General features: G+C 38.5%; 1 protein-coding gene and 1 long non-coding RNA gene across 13 annotated transcripts in view; one reads left to right on the top strand and one right to left on the bottom strand.

The window, feature by feature from the left end:
- dtn (transmembrane protein 132C dtn) overlaps positions 1-27,651 on the bottom strand; it is a 604,515-nt gene that overhangs the window by 448,570 nt on the left and 128,294 nt on the right. The window lies entirely within an intron of this gene.
- LOC142229973 (uncharacterized) lies at positions 8,443-9,934 on the top strand. Its single transcript, XR_012720546.1, has 2 exons — positions 8,443-9,232; positions 9,303-9,934. It is a non-coding gene; the product is annotated as an uncharacterized LOC142229973 (long non-coding RNA).

Raw genomic sequence — 27,651 nt, 5'->3', positions numbered from 1 at the left:
GCAAGTTTTCATCCAGGCTGGAGGCTTATGTTCTCCCAAACATAATACCACATCAACCTAGTGTATCGTTCGACATTTCATCCTGGTCTATTCCCAAAAACATAATGCTGGCAGACCCATCGTTCCAAAATTCGGCAAAAATTGATGTGTTACTTGGCGCAGAATTTTACTTTCATCTTCTGCTATCAGGAACATTACACTTAGCAGACAATTTACCCGTTCTGAGGAACACAAAACTTGGGTGGATCGCCAGTGGACGATTAGCCGACGACAGCACAACCGAAGCAACATGTGCAGTTTTTAGTAAAGACGATACAGCAACAAACGAACTACTTGAAAAATTCTGGAAAATCGAGGAAGTTCCTGCAGAAAGCAATTTCACAGTTGCAGAACAGGCGTGTGAAACTCACTTCATTCAAACCACAACCAGAGATCTCAATGGAAGATTTGTTGTTCGTCTACCCCTGTCTGAGGATGCCGCAACACTTGGTGAATCAGAAACATCCGCATATTCCAGGTTCCTTGCCTTGGAACGACGATTCAAACGCGATAACAATCTTGAAAAACAATACAAGGACTTCATGCAGTCATAAGAAGATCTTGGTCACATGACTCAAATCGATCCCAAAAAATGCCAGGCCCTCGGTACTACATTCCGCATCACTGTGTTTTGCGTCCGGAAAGCAGCACAACTAAACTTCGAGTCGTATTTGATGCTTCAGCAAAAACGTCAACAAATCGGTCACTAAACGACATTTTACTGACTGGTCCAACAGTGCAAGGGGACATATTTGGAATGCTTCTACGTTTCCGACTACCCAGATTTGTCTTCACCACCGATATTGAAAAAATGTATCGTCAGATTCTCGTGGACGAACAAGACAGGAACCTTCAACTCATTTTATGGAGGGATAATCCAGGGGAGCCTGTACGACATTTTCAACTAAACACCGTCACTTATGGAACATCATCAGCTCCCTATCTTGCGACAAGGTGTCTACAAAGGCTAGCGACTATCCGGATGGACAAATATCCGCTTGGCGCAACGATCCTGAAGCAGGACTTTTACGTCGATGACGGGGTGAGCGGTTCAGATAGTTTAGTAACAGCTAAGGAAATGCAATCTCAACTCACCTCCTTACTTAAGGAAGTTGCGGAAGTGGTGTGCAAACCATCGCCAACTCCTCCAAGACATACCGCAAGATGATCAAGAAGTCAACCTTGATTTTGAAAACGCGTCAATCAAGGCATTGGGTCTAATATGGAGCCCAGCATCGGATCAATTCTGCCTTAGGGCAAATCTTCAGCCAGTCTCAGTGATAACAAAGCGATCTGTCATATCAGATGTAGCACGAATCTACGATCCGTTGGGTACAGCAGGCCCAGTCGTAGTGGCAGCCAAGATATTCATTCAACAACTTTGGGAGGATCAGATATCTTGGGATGATGAACTCCCTGAAGATCGAACAACAAAATGGCACGCCTTTCGTAATGCACTGAATATGTTAGACAACACCCACATCCCACGCCACGTTTTCGACGGTCAAACTGCGCAGCACATTCAAATCCATGTCTTTGTGGACGCATCAGAAAAGGCTTATGGAGCCGCAATTTACATTCGATCTAAACTCCCAAATAAAAGGATAATCGTCCGGCTGTTGTGCGCCAAATCCAGAGTTGCGCCTCTCCAAAAGGTATCGCTGCCAAGGCTAGAACTTTGCGCAGCACTTCTAGGAGCAGAACTGGCCAACAAATCAAAAAATGAACTAAGATACGAAGACAAACAGCTCTTCTTCTGGGCTGATTCCGAAATTGTCTTGCATTGGATAAATTCGGCATCATCATCACTCAAAACTTTTGTGGCTAACCGAATCAGCAAAATACAAGACCTCACCATCAACAGTCAATGGAGACACGTCGACTCCAAAAACAATCCCGCAGACTTAATCTCTAGAGGGTTAAAACCAGAACAATTACCGGAGTGCAACATGTGGTTCTACGGACCCCTTTTTTTACATGGAAATGAAGACAGTTGGCCTAAGGAATTCGCGAAGGAATTGCATTCAACAAGTGAATTAGAATTCAAACGAAAGCCTGTTATTGTCACTACAGCCGCGCAAATGGGATCGGTTGTCTTCAACGAGTTGTGGCTTATATGCAGCGATTTATCAAAAACAGCAGGACATCGTCAGCCGACCGACCAGCAACCAAGCTACTAAGCCCAATAGAATTAACTTCAGCTTTGCATCTAATAGTCAAAAACATACAATCAGCTGACTTCAAAGACGATATTAACAAGTTAAAGACAACCAAAGAACTCAGCAGATCCTGCCCAATTATCAGTCTATCCCCTTTCTTTGACAAATCAGATATTCTTTGAGTTGGCGGAAGACTAGATGCGTCAAATCTCTCATACGAAATGAAACATCAAATAATATTGTCTTATAATGACCCCATCGTCAAACTAATCCTCGTGATGCTGCACAATGAAAACCATCACTGCGGTCCACAAACGTTGCTAAATACTACAAGAGAAAGGGGATTCTGGATTACAAAGGACAAAACAATGGCAAGGAACACAGTTCACAATTGCATTCGTTGTACGAAGGCAAAACCAAACATGTATCAACAGATAATGGGTGATTTACCAGAAGACAGGATAACGCCATGTCGACCCTTCTTAAACACTGGAGTAGATTATTGCGGTCCATTTTGGGTACACTACAAGCTTAGGGGAAAGCGTCCACACAAGGTGTATATCGCAGTCTTTTGCTGTTTTGCCACAAAGGCAATCCACATGGAAGTTGTGACAGATCTCACTACAGACGCCTTTATTGGAACCCTAAAAAGATTCATCTCGCGACGCGGGCGATGCCAAACGATATATTCAGACAACGGCACAAACTTGGTTGGGGCTAGAAATCAACTGAAAGAACTGGAGACCTCAATATTCGGGAAGGAATCACAGGAGACTATTGGAAGGACATGTACCAAAGAAATGATCGAATTATATCGGATTATATTTCGAAGGTATTGGTACGGAGCGGATAGCCACAGCAGAATGGAAGCTCATGGTCTACTACAATCTTATACCCTTTAGATCAGAAATTGACAACTTCGCTGGCGGTATAAAGATGTTCTCCGACCTATGCAAAATGTCTCCTCACGAAGCAATCTGTAACAACTTCGCATCTCATCTCAAGCAAACTAGAGCAGATTTAATCCAAGATAGAGATATCATCATGCCAAGGAGATTGCGTAGAGGTGCTCGAAATATTGTCGGTAATGTCGCAAGATCTCTGTTTGGAATTCTAGACGCGGACTATGCCCCCGAAATGGACAATACGATACAAAGAGCAGAGATGGACAGAAGCCACCTCACATCGCTGTTACACAATCAAACCTCAATTGTCGACTCGACCTTGAATATAATAAAGGAAGACGAGTTATCCTTAAAAACTAGAATAAATGAAGTCCAAACCACCATATCGACGATACATAACCAAGTGGTAGAAGACAAAGCTTAGCTAAGGATAGCTCACACAGCAGCTCTTCTTGCCAACGAACTAACTCTAGCAGCAACAAGACTACGCCAACTTGATTTGTTGAAGATATTTGCGGTGCCCGCAAACGAGAACGGCACCCTTGTTGCGATACACCCCCAAACAGAGTAATTGGCGATCAATCTCCATAGAGATGAATACATGCCACTCTCCAGCGATGACATTCACAACCGTATTCAACCAAGCAGTGACATTTTTATCTGCGATAATAATCACGCAATGTTCTCGAAGGGATCTATGGCGGCTTCGTGCGAAGTAGATATGTTCAGACATAAACCAACAAACAGGTGCAAACTCAACATTTACAAGGAGCCTATCATCTGGCAACAACTACATCACAAGAACCAATGGATTTAAAGGGTGATACGGTCAAAATTTGGTCAAGGAAAACGCGTGTAAATCGGTGAAATCGTTTATTTAAAAAATCAAATTAAATTTCTTTTTCAAGTTCAATTAGTATAAAATTCAGGAAAAATATTCAGTTAGGCTTTCGCTTTTCCAAATCCGAATTGCCGGGCCTCACGCTTGACACCTGCCATCAGATTTTGTACAGCCACCTTGTCCACCTTCCTCGCCGCAGAAAGCCAGTTTGCCTTGAACTGCTGCTCGTCCTTAGCAGTGTTTTGGTCTTCTTTAGGTTCCGCTTGACAATAGCCCAGTATTTCTCAATTGGGCGGAGCTCTGGCGTGTTGGGAGGGTTCTTGTCCTTGGGAACCACCTGCACGTTGTTGGCGGCGTACCACTCCGTGGCCTTTTTACCGTAATGGCAAGATGCCAAATCCGGCCAAAACAGTACGGAACAACCGTGTTTCTTCAGGAAAGGCAGCAGACGTCTATTCAAACAATCTTTCACGTAAATTTCTTGGTTGACAGTCCCGGAAGCTATGAAAATACTGCTTTTCAAGCCACAGGTGCAGATGGCTTGCCAAACCAGATATTTCTTTGCGAACTTTGACAGTTTTATGTGCTTGAAAATATCTGCTACCTTTCCCCTTCCTTTTGCCGTATAAAACTCCTGTCCCGGAAGCTGCTTGTAGTCGGCTTTGACGTAGGTTTCGTCGTCCATTACCACGCAGTCAAACTTCGTCAGCATCGTCGTGTACAGCCTCCGGGATCGCGCTTTGGCCGTCGTATTTTGTTTATCATCGCGATTTGGAGTCACTACCTTCTTGTAAGTCGACAGTCCGGCTCGTTTTTTGGCTCGATGCACGGTTGTAGACGATACACCCAGTTTATTTGCGGCATCTCGGAGAGAGAGGTTAGGGTTTCGCTTGAAACTACCGGCAACTCTCTTTGTCGTCTCAGCGGCTTCCGGTTTTCGATTTCCCCCGATCCAGACTTCCTGGCTGTCGACAAACGTTCTCCAAACACTTTAATTACATTTGTAACGGTTGATTTGGCAACTTTTAGCGATTTTTCCAGCTTTGCGTGCGAGTAGCTCGGATTTTCGCAATGCGCGAGCAAAATTTGGATACGCTGCTCTTCTTGCTTGGACGGCATTTTGACAACTGAAGAGTGAATTCCAAAATCAAAATAGGAGCAACATTCTACACACATACACCTTCAAAATGAGGGGTGTTTTTGAAATGCAAAACTGAAAGAAATACGTCAAGTTTATATTGACCAAATTTTGACCGTATCACCCTTTATGCTACCACATGTGAAATTGACGTCAGCACTGTTTGCGGAACAAAAACTCTACAATACGCGCTCCAAGGTTCCGGAATCATCAACCTTGAACCAACTTGCACCCTTAAAACCTCGGAAGGCACTCTTCGAGGTCATTATAATGCATCAAGCTTAATTCAAGCATCTCGCTTTCCTAAATTTAATCTAACAACGCATGAGAGAGAGAGCCCACTGAAATTCTCAACTCGACTGATCAGCTTTTAATAAACCATACCGAACAGCTAACAGATCTCCAGAACAAACTACAGGAAGCTGACATTTCAACTTTAGGCATCACCTTCCGTTCCGACAGACATCACCATATGGCGATAAGTTACACAGCTCTTATCATGTCTTCAATGCTGTTGATGTTCTACCTTGGATGGAGATTTCTGAACAGAGGAGGCGAATCAATCCAACCACCCACTCCACAACCACGTCAAACCGTTCCGGACACGTACACTGCCCAGTCACCCGAAATTTAAATGCCTCCTACTAGTTGAACCTGCAGCGTTCAACGTGGGGAAGAATGTTCACGAACGCAGCTTCATTATATCATTACGCTGCTATATTATATAGCATAAATATAATTAACATTAAACCCATAGTAAACAGCATTTACGCTGCTATATTATAAAGCATATATATTTAAATATTATTTGCATCGTAAGCAGCAGAAGTCAATAGCCGACCAATTTAAATAAAGAATCTAATTTCACCGTCAACAATTGGACAGGTTGTCGACTTCTGCTGCACTAGTTCATTAACACTAATATACTAAGTCAGCATTAATATTATTTAAGTCATGACATAGCATAGGCTAGATATACGGTACGTGTTAACTTAGTATATCGATTAATCATCAGTTATTTTGTATAAATAACGTGAATGAAATAAAACATTATGCTAGAACACATTTGCATTCTACATCATTAAAATCAACATACGGTTCAAGCACCCTATGTCCCATCTACAACTGTTCTTGTTTTGTACTTGAACAATATTAGGAAAAGAATATTCCCTGAATATTCAAAATTATACAGTATGATTGCTTGTCCTAGTGTGGCTGAAATGCGTCTCTTCCTTAGAAGTTCGTCTAACAGCCTAAGTATACCTGGATCAACATTCAGAGTTGTCAGTCCATTTAATATTGAGCTCGGATGGACGTTATTGAACGCCCCTTCGATGCCCCCACGATTGTGTATTCTTTGACAGATAGTGAGCTTTCAATAAAGCTGACTAGTTCATGTAATGCGGTCTCAGTAGACCTGCCCTTCGAGTATGCATGTTGTCGTTTCGAGAGCAAACTTGAATCGACGCTAGTTCTAAGATAAATATCTATCATCTATCCTCGATAGGAAACGACAGCTGAGCCACTGTGGCACAGCCAGTACATGGTTCAACCGTCTGATTCCGGGAAAATGTGTGTCCAATAGTACCTCCAGCGTCTCCTCACTGGACGTTGTCCAATTGCTCTCCGATGTTTTAATGAAACCTGGAGCGGAGCTCGTGGATGCTAGCACCTTCCGTAGTCTGGAAGCCTCGGACGTATTCTCAATGCTGCTGCAGTAATCATTCCAAGAGTTATGCTGAGCCTTTTTCAGTTCTCGCTTGTATCCTCTCAGATTCTTCTTGTAAGCGTCCCAATCCACAAGAGCTCTGGTGGACTTTGCTTTGTTAAAGAGCTTCCTGCGCGATTTCCTCATATTACCTAACTCCGTAAACCACCATGGTGGTCGATTTTCCCCCTTGGCTTCCCTCTAGGGCATGCAGCTTTCAGTGAAGTGTTGAAGGCCTTAGTAATCCTCTCCACTGCGTGTTCGATAACTTGCACAGTCCTCATATTTGTCTCTGGTATTTCCGGTATCATCATATTGAACGATTCCCTACACCTATTCCAGTCAGATTTCCCAATATTTAGCGGAAATATGGTGGTATGAAAATCAAATCAAAATCAAACTGATGTAGCGATGATCTGTGAAGCTATGTTCACTAAAAACCTGTCAATCAGATATCATTTCATTCAGATCTTGCGAGGCCAAGGTGACGTCCAAAACCTCTTGCCTGTTTTTAGTAACAAAGATTGGGGCATCTCCCTTATTGCAAACTACCAAATTAGTACGCAAAATAAACTCTATTAGCGACTCTCCCCTTGCATTAGTATCACTACTTCCCCATATACTATGATGTGCATTCGCATCGCATCCCATAATGAGTTTCGTCTTTGTTTTCAGTGACTCCTCAACTAAGGCCTTAACGGCACATGGAGGAATCTCCCTGTCATGTCCCATATAGACCGAAGATACCCAATATTTGCATTTGGCTATTTCTAAATTGGCAACGACAGCGTCTGCATTGCACATTGAAAGAAGCAGAAATAAGTTAAGCTCGTTTTTAGCAATTATACAGGCTCGAATTACATCATTACCAGTATACAGCAATAGTTTGAACCCGGGAGTACTTAATTCACATATTTTGTTTCTATAAACATATGGTTCTTGAATAAGAACTATGTCTATGTCCCCTTTCATCAGGAGAACTTTTAAGGCAGCACATGCAGCCTTACAATATGAAGATTTATCTGGAGGATCCGTAGGACCATCGAGATTTTCAACAACCGTCACATCAGCCGCTTCAATCGAGTCATCAAGAATGTCCTCTTCAGAGATATCGGTCACTCTCGCAATAACCATAGGTTCAACTTTGGTGAGTTCTGAGGCAGTAGAAGCCTCCTCATGCATACGGTATTTATCCATGTCTTCAACTTTGGTATCTCCCTCGGCTTCGCAAGAGGATCAGCTTATTTCTGATTCAGACAGAGGCTTGTCGATTTCCGAATCCTTTAGCTGATCGTTTTTATATACCTTCATTTGTATATAATGAAAGCCATAACATACACGGCCCTGAGACTTTGCTAGATGTGGCAAAGACTGAGTGTTCAATATAAACACTGCATGCCGTCTTGGTCCATCCACTTCATCCAAACGGTCAACCTTCCAATCAGCTGTTGGAAGATCTGGATTGCATTGCTTCAGTCTATTTAAAATAGATTCAAGGTCAGGAGGGTTTGCAAGTATCCACGCATGTGCTCTAGGTTGTGATGAATATTTTTTTTTGTCTTACATGTAAATGTATATCACTATGATGTAGTCACTGAAATGTTTGATGGGTCTTGTACATAGTTTGGCCCAATAACGTATATACGGGTATATATAACTACAATTTGACTCTCAATGGCTTTGCTCTTTACTCTCCAAGTAGAAACATCTGTAGGATTTCGAAGTCCAACGGGGTAAACATTGTTTTAGTCAGCAGGTCTCTCATGGGTTGCAATGGCTTGGTTGGTAGAACGTTGGCCTCGAATGACTGGTGACCCCGGTTCAAACCCCAGTGAGGGTTGTTTTTTTATAATTACTATTAGTATTTTTTCTTTTTTTTTTATTTTATAATTCATATTTTTCTTATTGTCATTTCGAGCCAAGGGCAAACGGTCATGAGACAAACTATTCTCAGGTAATTGTTGACCAAAGTGTGAGAACTAAAACTGTATTTTTTTTAGAACATAGCGGTCGATATCTTTCAAATTTCACACCATTCCTATATTGATCTTAGTGGTGGGAAGTGATCTAGTTCCTCAGCTCATATAAATAAAATTGCACCAGGGTATGAGCTTGCTTTTGTTTTTCAAGCGCAGTACAGGAAACATTCTCAATAATAAGTGTTTGAATGTAAGAATTGAAAGCTGTAACAATTGAACGAGAACCAATTGTTCATAATTGAATTTTTTTTTTTACAAAATTCTACCTTAAATTATTGCGGTAAATCTAGTGCAAAAAGTTATTGTGAATCTGATATAATTTGCCTAATTTCCTTTAGGTAATTTGAGGGAGTTTTCAATTAAGAGGCATTAAATTCCTGCCAATTTATTATTTGCGCGAAATTTTGTTTTTGGGTATTCATGCTGTAAATGTTTAAAGGCTGAATTTTATTTCTTTTTTGAGGTAAGAGTTTTTAAAGCATGACAGTGGTGTGGAAATTTACAAAAAAAAAATCTATTTCTTTTTGTAACAGATAAACGCAATTTCATTAATTTTGGAGAGGGTTTCCCACCCTGAAGTAACCTAAAGAAATTCCTCGTTTATGAGTTATTTCCACAACAGTAAATAAGAAGAATTTCTGTTCTGATAAATTTCTGTGAGGCGAAATTGTAACCAACAATCATCGGAGGATTCGGTGATACACCTGGAAATACCAAAGCCCAGTGCTCCTATCCTTTTGTCCAAGAGTGTGCCCATTCTCAACCAAAGGCCTATCAACAGGCGGAAGCTTTTAGCCACTCATAGATACTCTGTGTGTGAGAGTATATCACCCAATTGGAGAGAATCTAAAAATAACTCTCTCACCAGCTGGTGGTTTGTTCAACGAGACCACCATTGACTCCCAGTGATCCATGTCTTGCAAATGCTGCATATCGACCACATCAGCCGCTAGCCCAGAGCGCTAAAGCGCCGACTGAAAACCAACCATATCTAGCGATCCAAGTTCAAACCCCCAGAATGTTGTTATATATGTATGAATTTAATTATTACAATTTTATCAGCCAGGCATATGCATAAAATCATCAATTTATCAATTTCATTCTTATTAACCAATTTATAGCTAGCTAAGGAAAGTAAAGTAAAGTTCAACAGCAAAAACAACAACATACGACCATGTTCAACGAGGCCTCGGAGATCACCATCGAATGTTAAGTTCTTAACTTTGGCTAAAATCCACAACCAAGGAACAAAATAACACAAACTGAAAACAACAAAACAAAAAAAAAAGTAAGTTTTGATATAAAAATAACATTGATAAATTTGATTTACATGCATATGAAAAAAAATGAAAATGAGAAAAAAAAAATCACTAAGAAAGTTTAATTAATAGAATTTCGAAAATTTTGAATTAATAATTCCCAAAATTTAGTAGAAAAAAAAAAAAGAAAAAAAAAACTTAAAAAAAAATATAAAATCCTTGGAATTAGTATCCTTTCCACGTTAATTTAACTGATCCTCACTAAAATACTTCATGTCCAAATTTAACAAATATTAGAGTCCTGCCACAGGATATTTGTAGTTTATTTTTTCTTAATATAATTTCAGTTAAAATTCCGTGGAAAGAGAATTTACAATCACAAAATTTATCTAAACGATTTTGCAATATGCTCTTACAATTGTCCTTGAATTTAATTGTTTATTTAACTACCAGATATTTTTGAAAACTCGTATTATGTACTTTAATTAAAATATTAGAAATATAATGAAAATAATTTTTAAAATGAATCCTTAAACTTTTCAATATTCTTACGTGGGTGATGTAAATGTAGGGTAATATCTGAGTAGGGGTATTAGTAACATTGTAGGCCACTAATACCATGGCAGGGATAAGGGTAAAGAGGCCAAGGATTCCAGAACACCAGGAATTCCTTACAAAACAACTTTCCTCCAAGATAATTTGTTTAACATTAATTCTAACCATATGGGGTTTTGTTATGTGTGGTTAGATATTCCATCGTGTTCTATTTCATGTCTTTAGGGAGTCTATAATAATTTTGTTTATGTCCAGGATTGAAGGATATCAGAGAATCTAGGGGACCCGAACCCCCCACCCGGCTGCTAGCTAGCGATCAACGGCTCCCTGTCTACCTAGATCTCGTATTATTTAAAAATTTATTTCGACCCATACCTCGTATCCTGTTTTTCCACGTCCAACGATTGAGCACCTTCTTCGGGAGAAACTAGACATAAAGGGTCCTGTGTTAAATTCAAAAAATTATGAAGTGTAGTTGGACATTACATAGATAAATGGCGCCCAGCGTGGGACTTTAAGAATCTTATCCATAAGAAACTTCTTGCTCACGATAAATTTAATTCAGGATAATGTAAATTTCATCCTTAAAGGGATTGCAGGAACACCACTTGAGGAGTAATATTTGCTTTTAATACTTAACGAACTTCTTTGGATATTCTTAAATCTGATGGTTTCGGGTTATGACCAAGAACGCATTCGTTAATATTTTCATTGCACTCAGTGCTCTAATAGAGAGGTGGTACTGGAATTTCTGGGAATGGTTTCACGTACGTTCAAGTAGATTAAAGCTAGTTATCAGCATCCTGTTTCTGTTAGGATCTACTTTATTATCGCTTATTGCATTTTAAAGTCCACATGTTACAGTTTTTGCTTGGAATTTTAGTATGCTGGTTTGCTAATTCTATTGGAAAATATATGAAAAGCATTCTCCCATAGCCCAGTTTAGAAAGTTTTAGTAGAAAAGAAAAATTACCCTATTCTTTTACTCACCCATCAACGTAAGATAAATATTTATGAAAAAAATCTACAATTGTATTATATTCGAGTTGCAAAGCAAAGGAAATCTTGTTCAGAGTCACGATTTTTTTTTTTATTATAATTTGAGGGGGAAATATTGAAGCATGCCAATACCACATAGTCCTCTTCGTCCTTCAGCTCCTCCTGAGGATCAAAATAGGATAATGGAAAATAATGAATTGAAATGTGTTATTTGTGACAATGTCATGAATTTCGAATCACAAGATTGTTATAAAATTATGACATGTTCTCACATTTTTCACCGAGGCTGTATTGAAGAGTCCCTATCTTCCTCTTCGAATTGTCCAAATTGTCAGGTGTCGTGCGAGCTTTCCGATCTTCGAAAGTATACACCAGAATTACATAGTGCACCAGACAATATCAATCCCACGGGGTCCACCAAGAAAACTAAGTCTTCTGGTCGTGGAAAACCTAGGGGCGCTCTTGTAAATAGGCCTCATACAAGAAATTTCTACAGAAATTTATCATACGACCAACATTTTAGTTTAGAGGCAAGCCCTCATGATAGCAATGTCGAAATGTCAAATTCTGTGTCTTCTGGTAATGTTCTTCAACCAGAAATTGCCGCCACTCGAAATTCGGCAAATGAGACTAATCTACGAAATCACAATGATTCAGGTGAGATAGATTATGATCGAATTGGACGGATGATTGAACAAAGTGTTATGCAAATGATGCAAAATTTACAAATTTCCAGAAATCCTCCGAATTGTTCGCATAAATCACAACCACCAGCTTCTCACCCGCATGAACATTTTCCCAACTCACAATCAAGAACTGAACCGTATAATTCGAACTATAACACAAATGGACATAGTCACAGACAGTCCAAAAATTCTAGTTCTCCTGTTCCAAATGCTGAAAAGGTCACATCCATAATACAGAATTGGAATGTAAAATTTGATGGTTCTAGTAATGGCCTCACAGTAGACGAGTTTTTATATCGAATTAAATCTCTTACTGCTGAGCATTTTAATAATAATTTCGATTTGATTTGTAAAAATCTAAATATTCTTTTGACGAACAAAGCTCATGAATGGTATTGGAGATACCATAAACAGGTGCCTTTTATAGAATGGAATGAGTTTTGTGCGGCTTTGAAGTCCCAATATAAAGACATGCGTTCGGTTTATGACAGAAAGGAAGAGGTTCGCAACAGGAAAATGAAACCTGGTGAAACTTTTGAATCCTTTTACGACTCTATCTGTTCCATTATGGACAGACTTGAACAGCCTATGGAAGAATCGGAATTAGTCGAAATTCTAATCCGCAATCTGAGGCCGGATATTAGGCATGAATTGTTGTATGTGCCTGTGTATTCCATAGCGCATTTACGGAGACTTGTGCAAATGCGCGAGAATTTATTATCGGACGAAAATTTCCGAAGGGGTTTCCCCAGCAAATCGTATCCCAGTCCGCCCATTTCGGGACGTAGAAACGTTTCTGAAATCTACAGTGGAGAGGATGGTGTTTCTGATACCACTGCACCAGCGATTGTGGATGCAGTTAATCAAAATTGTAGCACATACAAGTGTTGGAATTGTGATGAACCGGGACACTTTTGGGACGATTGTGTTCGCGACAGAAAGGTATTTTGCTACGGATGTGGCACTAAAGATATTTATAAGCCACAGTGTGCCAAATGCGCAGCTAGGAAAGTATCTTTGTCAAAAAACTCGATGCGCCACAACCCGTCACAACAGAACACATAACAGTTTCAAATTCTTCTTCTGAAGATTTAAACGAGCCAAATACTAAAACCAAATTCTGTCAACCAAATGATATATCTATTCTTCCTCGAGATTCTTCTCACCACACAACCTTCATAAAAAAATTATACCCGATTAGACCGTATCATGAGAGATATGCCGAATACATCAGGAAACGTAATGAAATATTTTCAGTTGACACGATCGAAACGAAACGCCCCAAGAGGTCTACTGTTCGCATGCGAAAGTATTTCCGGCTACGCAAAAGTTTATCTAAATACATAATATCATCAATTGTCTGCAATCCAAAAGACAGACGATTTTATGCCAGAATAAATTTTTTGTATTTTGAAGAACTAGGTTTGCTTGATACAGGAGCAAACGTATCGTGTATTGGAGCAACTTTAGCCCAGCATGATTTTTCGATTTTTGATCATTATGTACCTGCAAAAACTTTTGTTCAGACTGCGGATGGCAAATTTCAAAAGACCTTGGGATTTTTAATTACCGATGTCACTTTTCGTAATCAGACCAAACAATTGAAAATGTTAATTGTTCCTTCCATAACGCAACGACTTATTTTGGGTCTTGATTTTTGGGAAGCCTTTGGTATAGCCTCTGACGTTTTTGAATCGGCCATCATATCCGATTCGTCGCTTAATGTTGACCCTTGCTGTTTAACTGATATGTCTTGTTTGAATGAAGTAGCCTCACACAAGATCACATCGGATAATAAATATCCACTCAGCCCATCTCAGACTCGACAGTTGTCATCGATTATCGATTTGTTCCCTAATTATTGTAAGGAAGGCTTAGGCAGAACGACAATGATTTCTCATGAGATCGATGTGGGTTCTTCAAAGCCAATCAAACAAAGATATTACCCGGTCTCACCAGCTGTGGAAAGGGTAATGTTCCAGGAGATAGATCGCATGTTGGCACTTGGGGTGATTGAGCAGTCCACCTCCCCGTGGAGCTCACCAATGCGTCTAGTCCTGAAACCCAATAAAGTTCGCTTGTGTTTAGATGCTCGCAAACTAAACCAAGTAACTAAAAAGGATGCGTATCCGCTCCACAGTATTTAGGGAATATTTTCGAGATTGCCACAGGCCAATAGTCATTTGTCCGTTTTAGTTCGTATAGCCGAAGAGTTTCGTAAGGCTAATTTAACTCTCAATATTGAGAAAAGCCACTTCTGTGTCACAGAAGTAAAATATCTTGGCTATATTATAGGAAATGGTGGTATAAGAACTGACCCCGAAAAGGTAGAAGCGATCAGCAAATGGCCAACACCAAGAACTGTAAAACAGGTTCGTGGATTCCTTGGGTTAGCTGGCTGGTACAGACGCTTCATTGAAAACTTTTCGTCCTTAACTTTTCCGATTACTGAGACCCTCTCATCCAAACGCAAATTTCAATGGACTTCAGAGGCAGACGAGGCATTTGAGTTAGTGAAGAAGCGTCTTACCACTGCACCAGTTCTGGCTAACCCAGATTTTACGAAAAAGTTCTTCGTTCATTGCGACGCCTCCGATTACGGTATAGGGGCAGTTTTAGTACAATTAGACAAAGATGGTGAAGAGCGACCCATTGCTTATATGTCAAAAAAACTAAATACTGCCCAAAGGAACTATAGCGTAACGGAGAAGGAATGTCTTGCAGCCATCGAAGCAGTTAAGCGTTTCCGTTGCTATTTGGAGATGCAGGAGTTTGAGATCATAACGGATCACTCCTCATTGCTTTGGCTCATGTCGCAACCGGACTTATCAGGGCGTTTAGCCAGATGGGTATTTAAACTACAATCTTTCAAATTCACTATTAGTCATCGCCAAGGAAAAAATCATGTAGTACCGGATGCTCTGTCTCGGATGGATTTCGGAGAAGTTTCAGGCATCGAAATTTCTGAGCCAGAAGTTGATCTGGATTCGCCTTGTTTTGATGATAGTGAATACGTGGACTTGAGACTGAAAATTCGGGAAAATGAGTCGAAATACCCTGACTTAAGGATAATTGATAAATTCGTGTATATTCGGAACGATTTTTATAGAGGGACTGAAGAACAGGAGAATAATACCTGGAAGTTGTGGATTCCTAGAAACCTTCGTTTAAGTATTATATCTCGATTTCATGACTCTACAATAACTGCCCATGGTGGTATGACGAAGACTTTGGAATTAATACGGCGAAATTTTTATTGGCCAGGTATGGTCACGGACGTCCGGGACTATGTGAGGGAGTGTCATATTTGTAAAACCACGAAGCACCCTAATGTAATTTTAAAGCCGGAAATGGGCAAACCCGTCGTCTCAATACGGCCATTTCAACGCTTATATGTGGATATTTTGGGACCATACCCGAGATCAAAGAGTGGACATATTGGTCTATTAATTGTTCTAGACCATTTAACAAAGTTTCATTGGCTTTGCCCTTTGAAAAAATTTACGTCTGGTGTTATCCAAGAATTCCTTTTGAAGGACATTTTTCATGTCTTCGGTGTACCCGAGTTTATTATCAGTGATAATGGTTCCCAGTTTCGGGCCGGTGATTTTAATGCATTTTTAACCAGAATGGGTATTCAACATATTTATACCGCGCTATATTCACCTCAAGCGAATGCCTCTGAGCGTGTGAACAGATCTATCATAGCGGCAATACGAGCTTATTTGAAAGAGGACCATAGAATGTGGGATGAACATTTGAGTTCAATAAGTTGTGCCTTGAGAAATGCTTTTCATCAAGCCATCAAATGTTCTCCTTATTTCGCCACATTCGGGTTTGATATGATTACCCACGGCGATTCATATAAGCTTTTGAGGCATGTCAATCTTTTGGATGACCCAATATCCCCATTGAAAAGAGAGGACAAACTTGCTCTCGTTCGGAAAGAAATACGAGAAAACATTGCAAAGGCATATAATACTAATCGTGACCAATATAATTTACGGACTCGTCCTGTATCTTTTTCTGTTGGACAAATAGTTTACAGGAGAAACTTTTCCCAAAGCAGTGCTGAAAAGAGATTCAGCTCTAAGCTTGCGCCAACTTTCATCAAAGCAATTGTAAAAGATAAAATAGGAACCAATTATTATGTCCTCAAAGACATAGATGGAAATTCCACTGGTACATATCACGCAAAGGATATGCGATCCTAGAGTTAGTATTCTCCGATTAATATCGCCGTCTAATAGACCGATATTACCCGGTTTTGTGATGAATATTTTTTTTTTGTCTTACATGTAAATGTATATCACTATGATGTAGTCACTGAAATGTTTGATGGGTCTTGTACATAGTTTGGCCCAATAACGTATATACGGGTATATATAACTACAATTTGACTCTCAATGGCTTTGCTCTTTACTCTCCAAGTAGAAACATCTGTAGGATTTCGAAGTCCAACGGGGTAAACATTGTTTTAGTCAGCAGGTCTCTCATGGGTTGCAATGGCTTGGTTGGTAGAACGTTGGCCTCGAATGACTGGTGACCCCGGTTCAAACCCCAGTGAGGGTTGTTTTTTTTATAATTACTATTAGTATTTTTTCTTTTTTTTTATTTTATAATTCATATTTTTCTTATTGTCATTTCGAGCCAAGGGCAAACGGTCATGAGACAAACTATTCTCAGGTAATTGTTGACCAAAGTGTGAGAACTAAAACTGTATTTTTTTTAGAACATAGCGGTCGATATCTTTCAAATTTCACACCATTCCTATATTGATCTTAGTGGTGGGAAGTGATCTAGTTCCTCAGCTCATATAAATAAAATTGCACCAGGGTATGAGCTTGCTTTTGTTTTTCAAGCGCAGTACAGGAAACATTCTCAATAATAAGTGTTTGAATGTAAGAATTGAAAGCTGTAACAATTGAACGAGAACCAATTGTTCATAATTGAATTTTTTTTTTACAAAATTCTACCTTAAATTATTGCGGTAAATCTAGTGCAAAAAGTTATTGTGAATCTGATATAATTTGCCTAATTTCCTTTAGGTAATTTGAGGGAGTTTTCAATTAAGAGGCATTAAATTCCTGCCAATTTATTATTTGCGCGAAATTTTGTTTTTGGGTATTCATGCTGTAAATGTTTAAAGGCTGAATTTTATTTCTTTTTTGAGGTAAGAGTTTTTAAAGCATGACAGTGGTGTGGAAATTTACAAAAAAAAAATCTATTTCTTTTTGTAACAGATAAACGCAATTTCATTAATTTTGGAGAGGGTTTCCCACCCTGAAGTAACCTAAAGAAATTCCTCGTTTATGAGTTATTTCCACAACAGTAAATAAGAAGAATTTCTGTTCTGATAAATTTCTGTGAGGCGAAATTGTAACCAACAATCATCGGAGGATTCGGTGATACACCTGGAAATACCAAAGCCCAGTGCTCCTATCCTTTTGTCCAAGAGTGTGCCCATTCTCAACCAAAGGCCTATCAACAGGCGGAAGCTTTTAGCCACTCATAGATACTCTGTGTGTGAGAGTATATCACCCAATTGGAGAGAATCTAAAAATAACTCTCTCACCAGCTGGTGGTTTGTTCAACGAGACACCATTGACTCCCAGTGATCCATGTCTTGCAAATGCTGCATATCGACCACATCAGCCGCTAGCCCAGAGCGCTAAAGCGCCGACTGAAAACCAACCATATCTAGCGATCCAAGTTCAAAACCCCCAGAATGTTGTTATATATGTATGAATTTAATTATTACAATTTTATCAGCCAGGCATATGCATAAAATCATCAATTTATCAATTTCATTCTTATTAACCAATTTATAGCTAGCTAAGGAAAGTAAAGTAAAGTTCAACAGCAAAAACAACAACATACGACCATGTTCAACGAGGCCTCGGAGATCACCATCGAATGTTAAGTTCTTAACTTTGGCTAAAATCCACAACCAAGGAACAAAATAACACAAACTGAAAACAACAAAACAAAAAAAAAAAGTAAGTTTTGATATAAAAATAACATTGATAAATTTGATTTACATGCATATGAAAAAAAATGAAAATGAGAAAAAAAAAATCACTAAGAAAGTTTAATTAATAGAATTTCGAAAATTTTGAATTAATAATTCCCAAAATTTAGTAGAAAAAAAAAAGAAAAAAAAAACTTAAAAAAAAATATAAAATCCTTGGAATTAGTATCCTTTCCACGTTAATTTAACTGATCCTCACTAAAATACTTCATGTCCAAATTTAACAAATATTAGAGTCCTGCCACAGGATATTTGTAGTTTATTTTTTCTTAATATAATTTCAGTTAAAATTCCGTGGAAAGAGAATTTACAATCACAAAATTTATCTAAACGATTTTGCAATATGCTCTTACAATTGTCCTTGAATTTAATTGTTTATTTAACTACCAGATATTTTTGAAAACTCGTATTATGTACTTTAATTAAAATATTAGAAATATAATGAAAATAATTTTTAAAATGAATCCTTAAACTTTTCAATATTCTTACGTGGGTGATGTAAATGTAGGGTAATATCTGAGTAGGGGTATTAGTAACATTGTAGGCCACTAATACCATGGCAGGGATAAGGGTAAAGAGGCCAAGGATTCCAGAACACCAGGAATTCCTTACAAAACAACTTTCCTCCAAGATAATTTGTTTAACATTAATTCTAACCATATGGGGTTTTGTTATGTGTGGTTAGATATTCCATCGTGTTCTATTTCATGTCTTTAGGGAGTCTATAATAATTTTGTTTATGTCCAGGATTGAAGGATATCAGAGAATCTAGGGGACCCGAACCCCCCACCCGGCTGCTAGCTAGCGATCAACGGCTCCCTGTCTACCTAGATCTCGTATTATTTAAAAATTTATTTCGACCCATACCTCGTATCCTGTTTTTCCACGTCCAACGATTGAGCACCTTCTTCGGGAGAAACTAGACATAAAGGGTCCTGTGTTAAATTCAAAAAATTATGAAGTGTAGTTGGACATTACATAGATAAATGGCGCCCAGCGTGGGACTTTAAGAATCTTATCCATAAGAAACTTCTTGCTCACGATAAATTTAATTCAGGATAATGTAAATTTCATCCTTAAAGGGATTGCAGGAACACCACTTGAGGAGTAATATTTGCTTTTAATACTTAACGAACTTCTTTGGATATTCTTAAATCTGATGGTTTCGGGTTATGACCAAGAACGCATTCGTTAATATTTTCATTGCACTCAGTGCTCTAATAGAGAGGTGGTACTGGAATTTCTGGGAATGGTTTCACGTACGTTCAAGTAGATTAAAGCTAGTTATCAGCATCCTGTTTCTGTTAGGATCTACTTTATTATCGCTTATTGCATTTTAAAGTCCACATGTTACAGTTTTTGCTTGGAATTTTAGTATGCTGGTTTGCTAATTCTATTGGAAAATATATGAAAAGCATTCTCCCATAGCCCAGTTTAGAAAGTTTTAGTAGAAAAGAAAAATTACCCTATTCTTTTACTCACCCATCAACGTAAGATAAATATTTATGAAAAAAATCTACAATTGTATTATATTCGAGTTGCAAAGCAAAGGAAATCTTGTTCAGAGTCACGATTTTTTTTTTTATTATAATTTGAGGGGGAAATATTGAAGCATGCCAATACCACATAGTCCTCTTCGTCCTTCAGCTCCTCCTGAGGATCAAAATAGGATAATGGAAAATAATGAATTGAAATGTGTTATTTGTGACAATGTCATGAATTTCGAATCACAAGATTGTTATAAAATTATGACATGTTCTCACATTTTTCACCGAGGCTGTATTGAAGAGTCCCTATCTTCCTCTTCGAATTGTCCAAATTGTCAGGTGTCGTGCGAGCTTTCCGATCTTCGAAAGTATACACCAGAATTACATAGTGCACCAGACAATATCAATCCCACGGGGTCCACCAAGAAAACTAAGTCTTCTGGTCGTGGAAAACCTAGGGGCGCTCTTGTAAATAGGCCTCATACAAGAAATTTCTACAGAAATTTATCATACGACCAACATTTTAGTTTAGAGGCAAGCCCTCATGATAGCAATGTCGAAATGTCAAATTCTGTGTCTTCTGGTAATGTTCTTCAACCAGAAATTGCCGCCACTCGAAATTCGGCAAATGAGACTAATCTACGAAATCACAATGATTCAGGTGAGATAGATTATGATCGAATTGGACGGATGATTGAACAAAGTGTTATGCAAATGATGCAAAATTTACAAATTTCCAGAAATCCTCCGAATTGTTCGCATAAATCACAACCACCAGCTTCTCACCCGCATGAACATTTTCCCAACTCACAATCAAGAACTGAACCGTATAATTCGAACTATAACACAAATGGACATAGTCACAGACAGTCCAAAAATTCTAGTTCTCCTGTTCCAAATGCTGAAAAGGTCACATCCATAATACAGAATTGGAATGTAAAATTTGATGGTTCTAGTAATGGCCTCACAGTAGACGAGTTTTTATATCGAATTAAATCTCTTACTGCTGAGCATTTTAATAATAATTTCGATTTGATTTGTAAAAATCTAAATATTCTTTTGACGAACAAAGCTCATGAATGGTATTGGAGATACCATAAACAGGTGCCTTTTATAGAATGGAATGAGTTTTGTGCGGCTTTGAAGTCCCAATATAAAGACATGCGTTCGGTTTATGACAGAAAGGAAGAGGTTCGCAACAGGAAAATGAAACCTGGTGAAACTTTTGAATCCTTTTACGACTCTATCTGTTCCATTATGGACAGACTTGAACAGCCTATGGAAGAATCGGAATTAGTCGAAATTCTAATCCGCAATCTGAGGCCGGATATTAGGCATGAATTGTTGTATGTGCCTGTGTATTCCATAGCGCATTTACGGAGACTTGTGCAAATGCGCGAGAATTTATTATCGGACGAAAATTTCCGAAGGGGTTTCCCCAGCAAATCGTATCCCAGTCCGCCCATTTCGGGACGTAGAAACGTTTCTGAAATCTACAGTGGAGAGGATGGTGTTTCTGATACCACTGCACCAGCGATTGTGGATGCAGTTAATCAAAATTGTAGCACATACAAGTGTTGGAATTGTGATGAACCGGGACACTTTTGGGACGATTGTGTTCGCGACAGAAAGGTATTTTGCTACGGATGTGGCACTAAAGATATTTATAAGCCACAGTGTGCCAAATGCGCAGCTAGGAAAGTATCTTTGTCAAAAAACTCGATGCGCCACAACCCGTCACAACAGAACACATAACAGTTTCAAATTCTTCTTCTGAAGATTTAAACGAGCCAAATACTAAAACCAAATTCTGTCAACCAAATGATATATCTATTCTTCCTCGAGATTCTTCTCACCACACAACCTTCATAAAAAAATTATACCCGATTAGACCGTATCATGAGAGATATGCCGAATACATCAGGAAACGTAATGAAATATTTTCAGTTGACACGATCGAAACGAAACGCCCCAAGAGGTCTACTGTTCGCATGCGAAAGTATTTCCGGCTACGCAAAAGTTTATCTAAATACATAATATCATCAATTGTCTGCAATCCAAAAGACAGACGATTTTATGCCAGAATAAATTTTTTGTATTTTGAAGAACTAGGTTTGCTTGATACAGGAGCAAACGTATCGTGTATTGGAGCAACTTTAGCCCAGCATGATTTTTCGATTTTTGATCATTATGTACCTGCAAAAACTTTTGTTCAGACTGCGGATGGCAAATTTCAAAAGACCTTGGGATTTTTAATTACCGATGTCACTTTTCGTAATCAGACCAAACAATTGAAAATGTTAATTGTTCCTTCCATAACGCAACGACTTATTTTGGGTCTTGATTTTTGGGAAGCCTTTGGTATAGCCTCTGACGTTTTTGAATCGGCCATCATATCCGATTCGTCGCTTAATGTTGACCCTTGCTGTTTAACTGATATGTCTTGTTTGAATGAAGTAGCCTCACACAAGATCACATCGGATAATAAATATCCACTCAGCCCATCTCAGACTCGACAGTTGTCATCGATTATCGATTTGTTCCCTAATTATTGTAAGGAAGGCTTAGGCAGAACGACAATGATTTCTCATGAGATCGATGTGGGTTCTTCAAAGTATTGAGGGAATATTTTCGAGATTGCCACAGGCCAATAGTCATTTGTCCGTTTTAGTTCGTATAGCCGAAGAGTTTCGTAAGGCTAATTTAACTCTCAATATTGAGAAAAGCCACTTCTGTGTCACAGAAGTAAAATATCTTGGCTATATTATAGGAAATGGTGGTATAAGAACTGACCCCGAAAAGGTAGAAGCGATCAGCAAATGGCCAACACCAAGAACTGTAAAACAGGTTCGTGGATTCCTTGGGTTAGCTGGCTGGTACAGACGCTTCATTGAAAACTTTTCGTCCTTAACTTTTCCGATTACTGAGACCCTCTCATCCAAACGCAAATTTCAATGGACTTCAGAGGCAGACGAGGCATTTGAGTTAGTGAAGAAGCGTCTTACCACTGCACCAGTTCTGGCTAACCCAGATTTTACGAAAAAGTTCTTCGTTCATTGCGACGCCTCCGATTACGGTATAGGGGCAGTTTTAGTACAATTAGACAAAGATGGTGAAGAGCGACCCATTGCTTATATGTCAAAAAAACTAAATACTGCCCAAAGGAACTATAGCGTAACGGAGAAGGAATGTCTTGCAGCCATCGAAGCAGTTAAGCGTTTCCGTTGCTATTTGGAGATGCAGGAGTTTGAGATCATAACGGATCACTCCTCATTGCTTTGGCTCATGTCGCAACCGGACTTATCAGGGCGTTTAGCCAGATGGGTATTTAAACTACAATCTTTCAAATTCACTATTAGTCATCGCCAAGGAAAAAATCATGTAGTACCGGATGCTCTGTCTCGGATGGATTTCGGAGAAGTTTCAGGCATCGAAATTTCTGAGCCAGAAGTTGATCTGGATTCGCCTTGTTTTGATGATAGTGAATACGTGGACTTGAGACTGAAAATTCGGGAAAATGAGTCGAAATACCCTGACTTAAGGATAATTGATAAATTCGTGTATATTCGGAACGATTTTTATAGAGGGACTGAAGAACAGGAGAATAATACCTGGAAGTTGTGGATTCCTAGAAACCTTCGTTTAAGTATTATATCTCGATTTCATGACTCTACAATAACTGCCCATGGTGGTATGACGAAGACTTTGGAATTAATACGGCGAAATTTTTATTGGCCAGGTATGGTCACGGACGTCCGGGACTATGTGAGGGAGTGTCATATTTGTAAAACCACGAAGCACCCTAATGTAATTTTAAAGCCGGAAATGGGCAAACCCGTCGTCTCAATACGGCCATTTCAACGCTTATATGTGGATATTTTGGGACCATACCCGAGATCAAAGAGTGGACATATTGGTCTATTAATTGTTCTAGACCATTTAACAAAGTTTCATTGGCTTTGCCCTTTGAAAAAATTTACGTCTGGTGTTATCCAAGAATTCCTTTTGAAGGACATTTTTCATGTCTTCGGTGTACCCGAGTTTATTATCAGTGATAATGGTTCCCAGTTTCGGGCCGGTGATTTTAATGCATTTTTAACCAGAATGGGTATTCAACATATTTATACCGCGCTATATTCACCTCAAGCGAATGCCTCTGAGCGTGTGAACAGATCTATCATAGCGGCAATACGAGCTTATTTGAAAGAGGACCATAGAATGTGGGATGAACATTTGAGTTCAATAAGTTGTGCCTTGAGAAATGCTTTTCATCAAGCCATCAAATGTTCTCCTTATTTCGCCACATTCGGGTTTGATATGATTACCCACGGCGATTCATATAAGCTTTTGAGGCATGTCAATCTTTTGGATGACCCAATATCCCCATTGAAAAGAGAGGACAAACTTGCTCTCGTTCGGAAAGAAATACGAGAAAACATTGCAAAGGCATATAATACTAATCGTGACCAATATAATTTACGGACTCGTCCTGTATCTTTTTCTGTTGGACAAATAGTTTACAGGAGAAACTTTTCCCAAAGCAGTGCTGAAAAGAGATTCAGCTCTAAGCTTGCGCCAACTTTCATCAAAGCAATTGTAAAAGATAAAATAGGAACCAATTATTATGTCCTCAAAGACATAGATGGAAATTCCACTGGTACATATCACGCAAAGGATATGCGATCCTAGAGTTAGTATTCTCCGATTAATATCGCCGTCTAATAGACCGATATTACCCGGTTTTGTGATGAATATTTTTTTTTTGTCTTACATGTAAATGTATATCACTATGATGTAGTCACTGAAATGTTTGATGGGTCTTGTACATAGTTTGGCCCAATAACGTATATACGGGTATATATAACTACAATTTGACTCTCAATGGCTTTGCTCTTTACTCTCCAAGTAGAAACATCTGTAGGATTTCGAAGTCCAACGGGGTAAACATTGTTTTAGTCAGCAGGTCTCTCATGGGTTGCAATGGCTTGGTTGGTAGAACGTTGGCCTCGAATGACTGGTGACCCCGGTTCAAACCCCAGTGAGGGTTGTTTTTTTTATAATTACTATTAGTATTTTTTCTTTTTTTTTATTTTATAATTCATATTTTTCTTATTGTCATTTCGAGCCAAGGGCAAACGGTCATGAGACAAACTATTCTCAGGTAATTGTTGACCAAAGTGTGAGAACTAAAACTGTATTTTTTTTAGAACATAGCGGTCGATATCTTTCAAATTTCACACCATTCCTATATTGATCTTAGTGGTGGGAAGTGATCTAGTTCCTCAGCTCATATAAATAAAATTGCACCAGGGTATGAGCTTGCTTTTGTTTTTCAAGCGCAGTACAGGAAACATTCTCAATAATAAGTGTTTGAATGTAAGAATTGAAAGCTGTAACAATTGAACGAGAACCAATTGTTCATAATTGAATTTTTTTTTTACAAAATTCTACCTTAAATTATTGCGGTAAATCTAGTGCAAAAAGTTATTGTGAATCTGATATAATTTGCCTAATTTCCTTTAGGTAATTTGAGGGAGTTTTCAATTAAGAGGCATTAAATTCCTGCCAATTTATTATTTGCGCGAAATTTTGTTTTTGGGTATTCATGCTGTAAATGTTTAAAGGCTGAATTTTATTTCTTTTTTGAGGTAAGAGTTTTTAAAGCATGACAGTGGTGTGGAAATTTACAAAAAAAAATCTATTTCTTTTTGTAACAGATAAACGCAATTTCATTAATTTTGGAGAGGGTTTCCCACCCTGAAGTAACCTAAAGAAATTCCTCGTTTATGAGTTATTTCCACAACAGTAAATAAGAAGAATTTCTGTTCTGATAAATTTCTGTGAGGCGAAATTGTAACCAACAATCATCGGAGGATTCGGTGATACACCTGGAAATACCAAAGCCCAGTGCTCCTATCCTTTTGTCCAAGAGTGTGCCCATTCTCAACCAAAGGCCTATCAACAGGCGGAAGCTTTTAGCCACTCATAGATACTCTGTGTGTGAGAGTATATCACCCAATTGGAGAGAATCTAAAAATAACTCTCTCACCAGCTGGTGGTTTGTTCAACGAGACACCATTGACTCCCAGTGATCCATGTCTTGCAAATGCTGCATATAGACCACATCAGCCGCTAGCCCAGAGCGCTAAAGCGCCGACTGAAAACCAACCATATCTAGCGATCCAAGTTCAAAACCCCCAGAATGTTGTTATATATGTATGAATTTAATTATTACAATTTTATCAGCCAGGCATATGCATAAAATCATCAATTTATCAATTTCATTCTTATTAACCAATTTATAGCTAGCTAAGGAAAGTAAAGTAAAGTTCAACAGCAAAAACAACAACATACGACCATGTTCAACGAGGCCTCGGAGATCACCATCGAATGTTAAGTTCTTAACTTTGGCTAAAATCCACAACCAAGGAACAAAATAACACAAACTGAAAACAACAAAACAAAAAAAAAAAGTAAGTTTTGATATAAAAATAACATTGATAAATTTGATTTACATGCATATGAAAAAAAATGAAAATGAGAAAAAAAAATCACTAAGAAAGTTTAATTAATAGAATTTCGAAAATTTTGAATTAATAATTCCCAAAATTTAGTAGAAAAAAAAAAGAAAAAAAAACTTAAAAAAAAATATAAAATCCTTGGAATTAGTATCCTTTCCACGTTAATTTAACTGATCCTCACTAAAATACTTCATGTCCAAATTTAACAAATATTAGAGTCCTGCCACAGGATATTTGTAGTTTATTTTTTCTTAATATAATTTCAGTTAAAATTCCGTGGAAAGAGAATTTACAATCACAAAATTTATCTAAACGATTTTGCAATATGCTCTTACAATTGTCCTTGAATTTAATTGTTTATTTAACTACCAGATATTTTTGAAAACTCGTATTATGTACTTTAATTAAAATATTAGAAATATAATGAAAATAATTTTTAAAATGAATCCTTAAACTTTTCAATATTCTTACGTGGGTGATGTAAATGTAGGGTAATATCTGAGTAGGGGTATTAGTAACATTGTAGGCCACTAATACCATGGCAGGGATAAGGGTAAAGAGGCCAAGGATTCCAGAACACCAGGAATTCCTTACAAAACAACTTTCCTCCAAGATAATTTGTTTAACATTAATTCTAACCATATGGGGTTTTGTTATGTGTGGTTAGATATTCCATCGTGTTCTATTTCATGTCTTTAGGGAGTCTATAATAATTTTGTTTATGTCCAGGATTGAAGGATATCAGAGAATCTAGGGGACCCGAACCCCCCACCCGGCTGCTAGCTAGCGATCAACGGCTCCCTGTCTACCTAGATCTCGTATTATTTAAAAATTTATTTCGACCCATACCTCGTATCCTGTTTTTTCCACGTCCAACGATTGAGCACCTTCTTCGGGAAAAACTAGACATAAAGGGTCCTGTGTTAAATTCAAAAAATTATGAAGTGTAGTTGGACATTACAAGGTCTAGCCGGTATGTCTTTCTTCTCGACTAACTTTAGAACAGCTCCTTCCCAAACTTCACCAATTAGTATCAGAGCAGCTTTAAAACATTCTACAGACCGCTGGTCCTCAAATGCGACTAGCTTAAATCGTCCTTGATACCAACCAGCCTCTTGGTGTCGCGGATCTGGGCCGGGAAACTTTTCCAGCACCTGTGAGTAGACGCCAGACAAAGCTTTCTCAATTTCCTCCCTTTTTTGCTTTGGAACCATACCGTCCAATGCTCCTTTATTAATGATAGCCATCACAAGGCTGTCTTTAGCAACTGAGGCAAGCGATCGTTGATCCCTTTTGGAAGATGGCATCTCATCCAGTGATCGTTCCCTTTTTCCAGCCTCAAGA

Source organism: Haematobia irritans, chromosome 3 (assembly GCF_050003625.1).
Source record: "Haematobia irritans isolate KBUSLIRL chromosome 3, ASM5000362v1, whole genome shotgun sequence".
NCBI classification, from domain to species: Eukaryota; Metazoa; Arthropoda; class Insecta; order Diptera; family Muscidae; genus Haematobia; species Haematobia irritans.
This window is presented reverse-complemented; position numbering and strand designations above follow the sequence as displayed.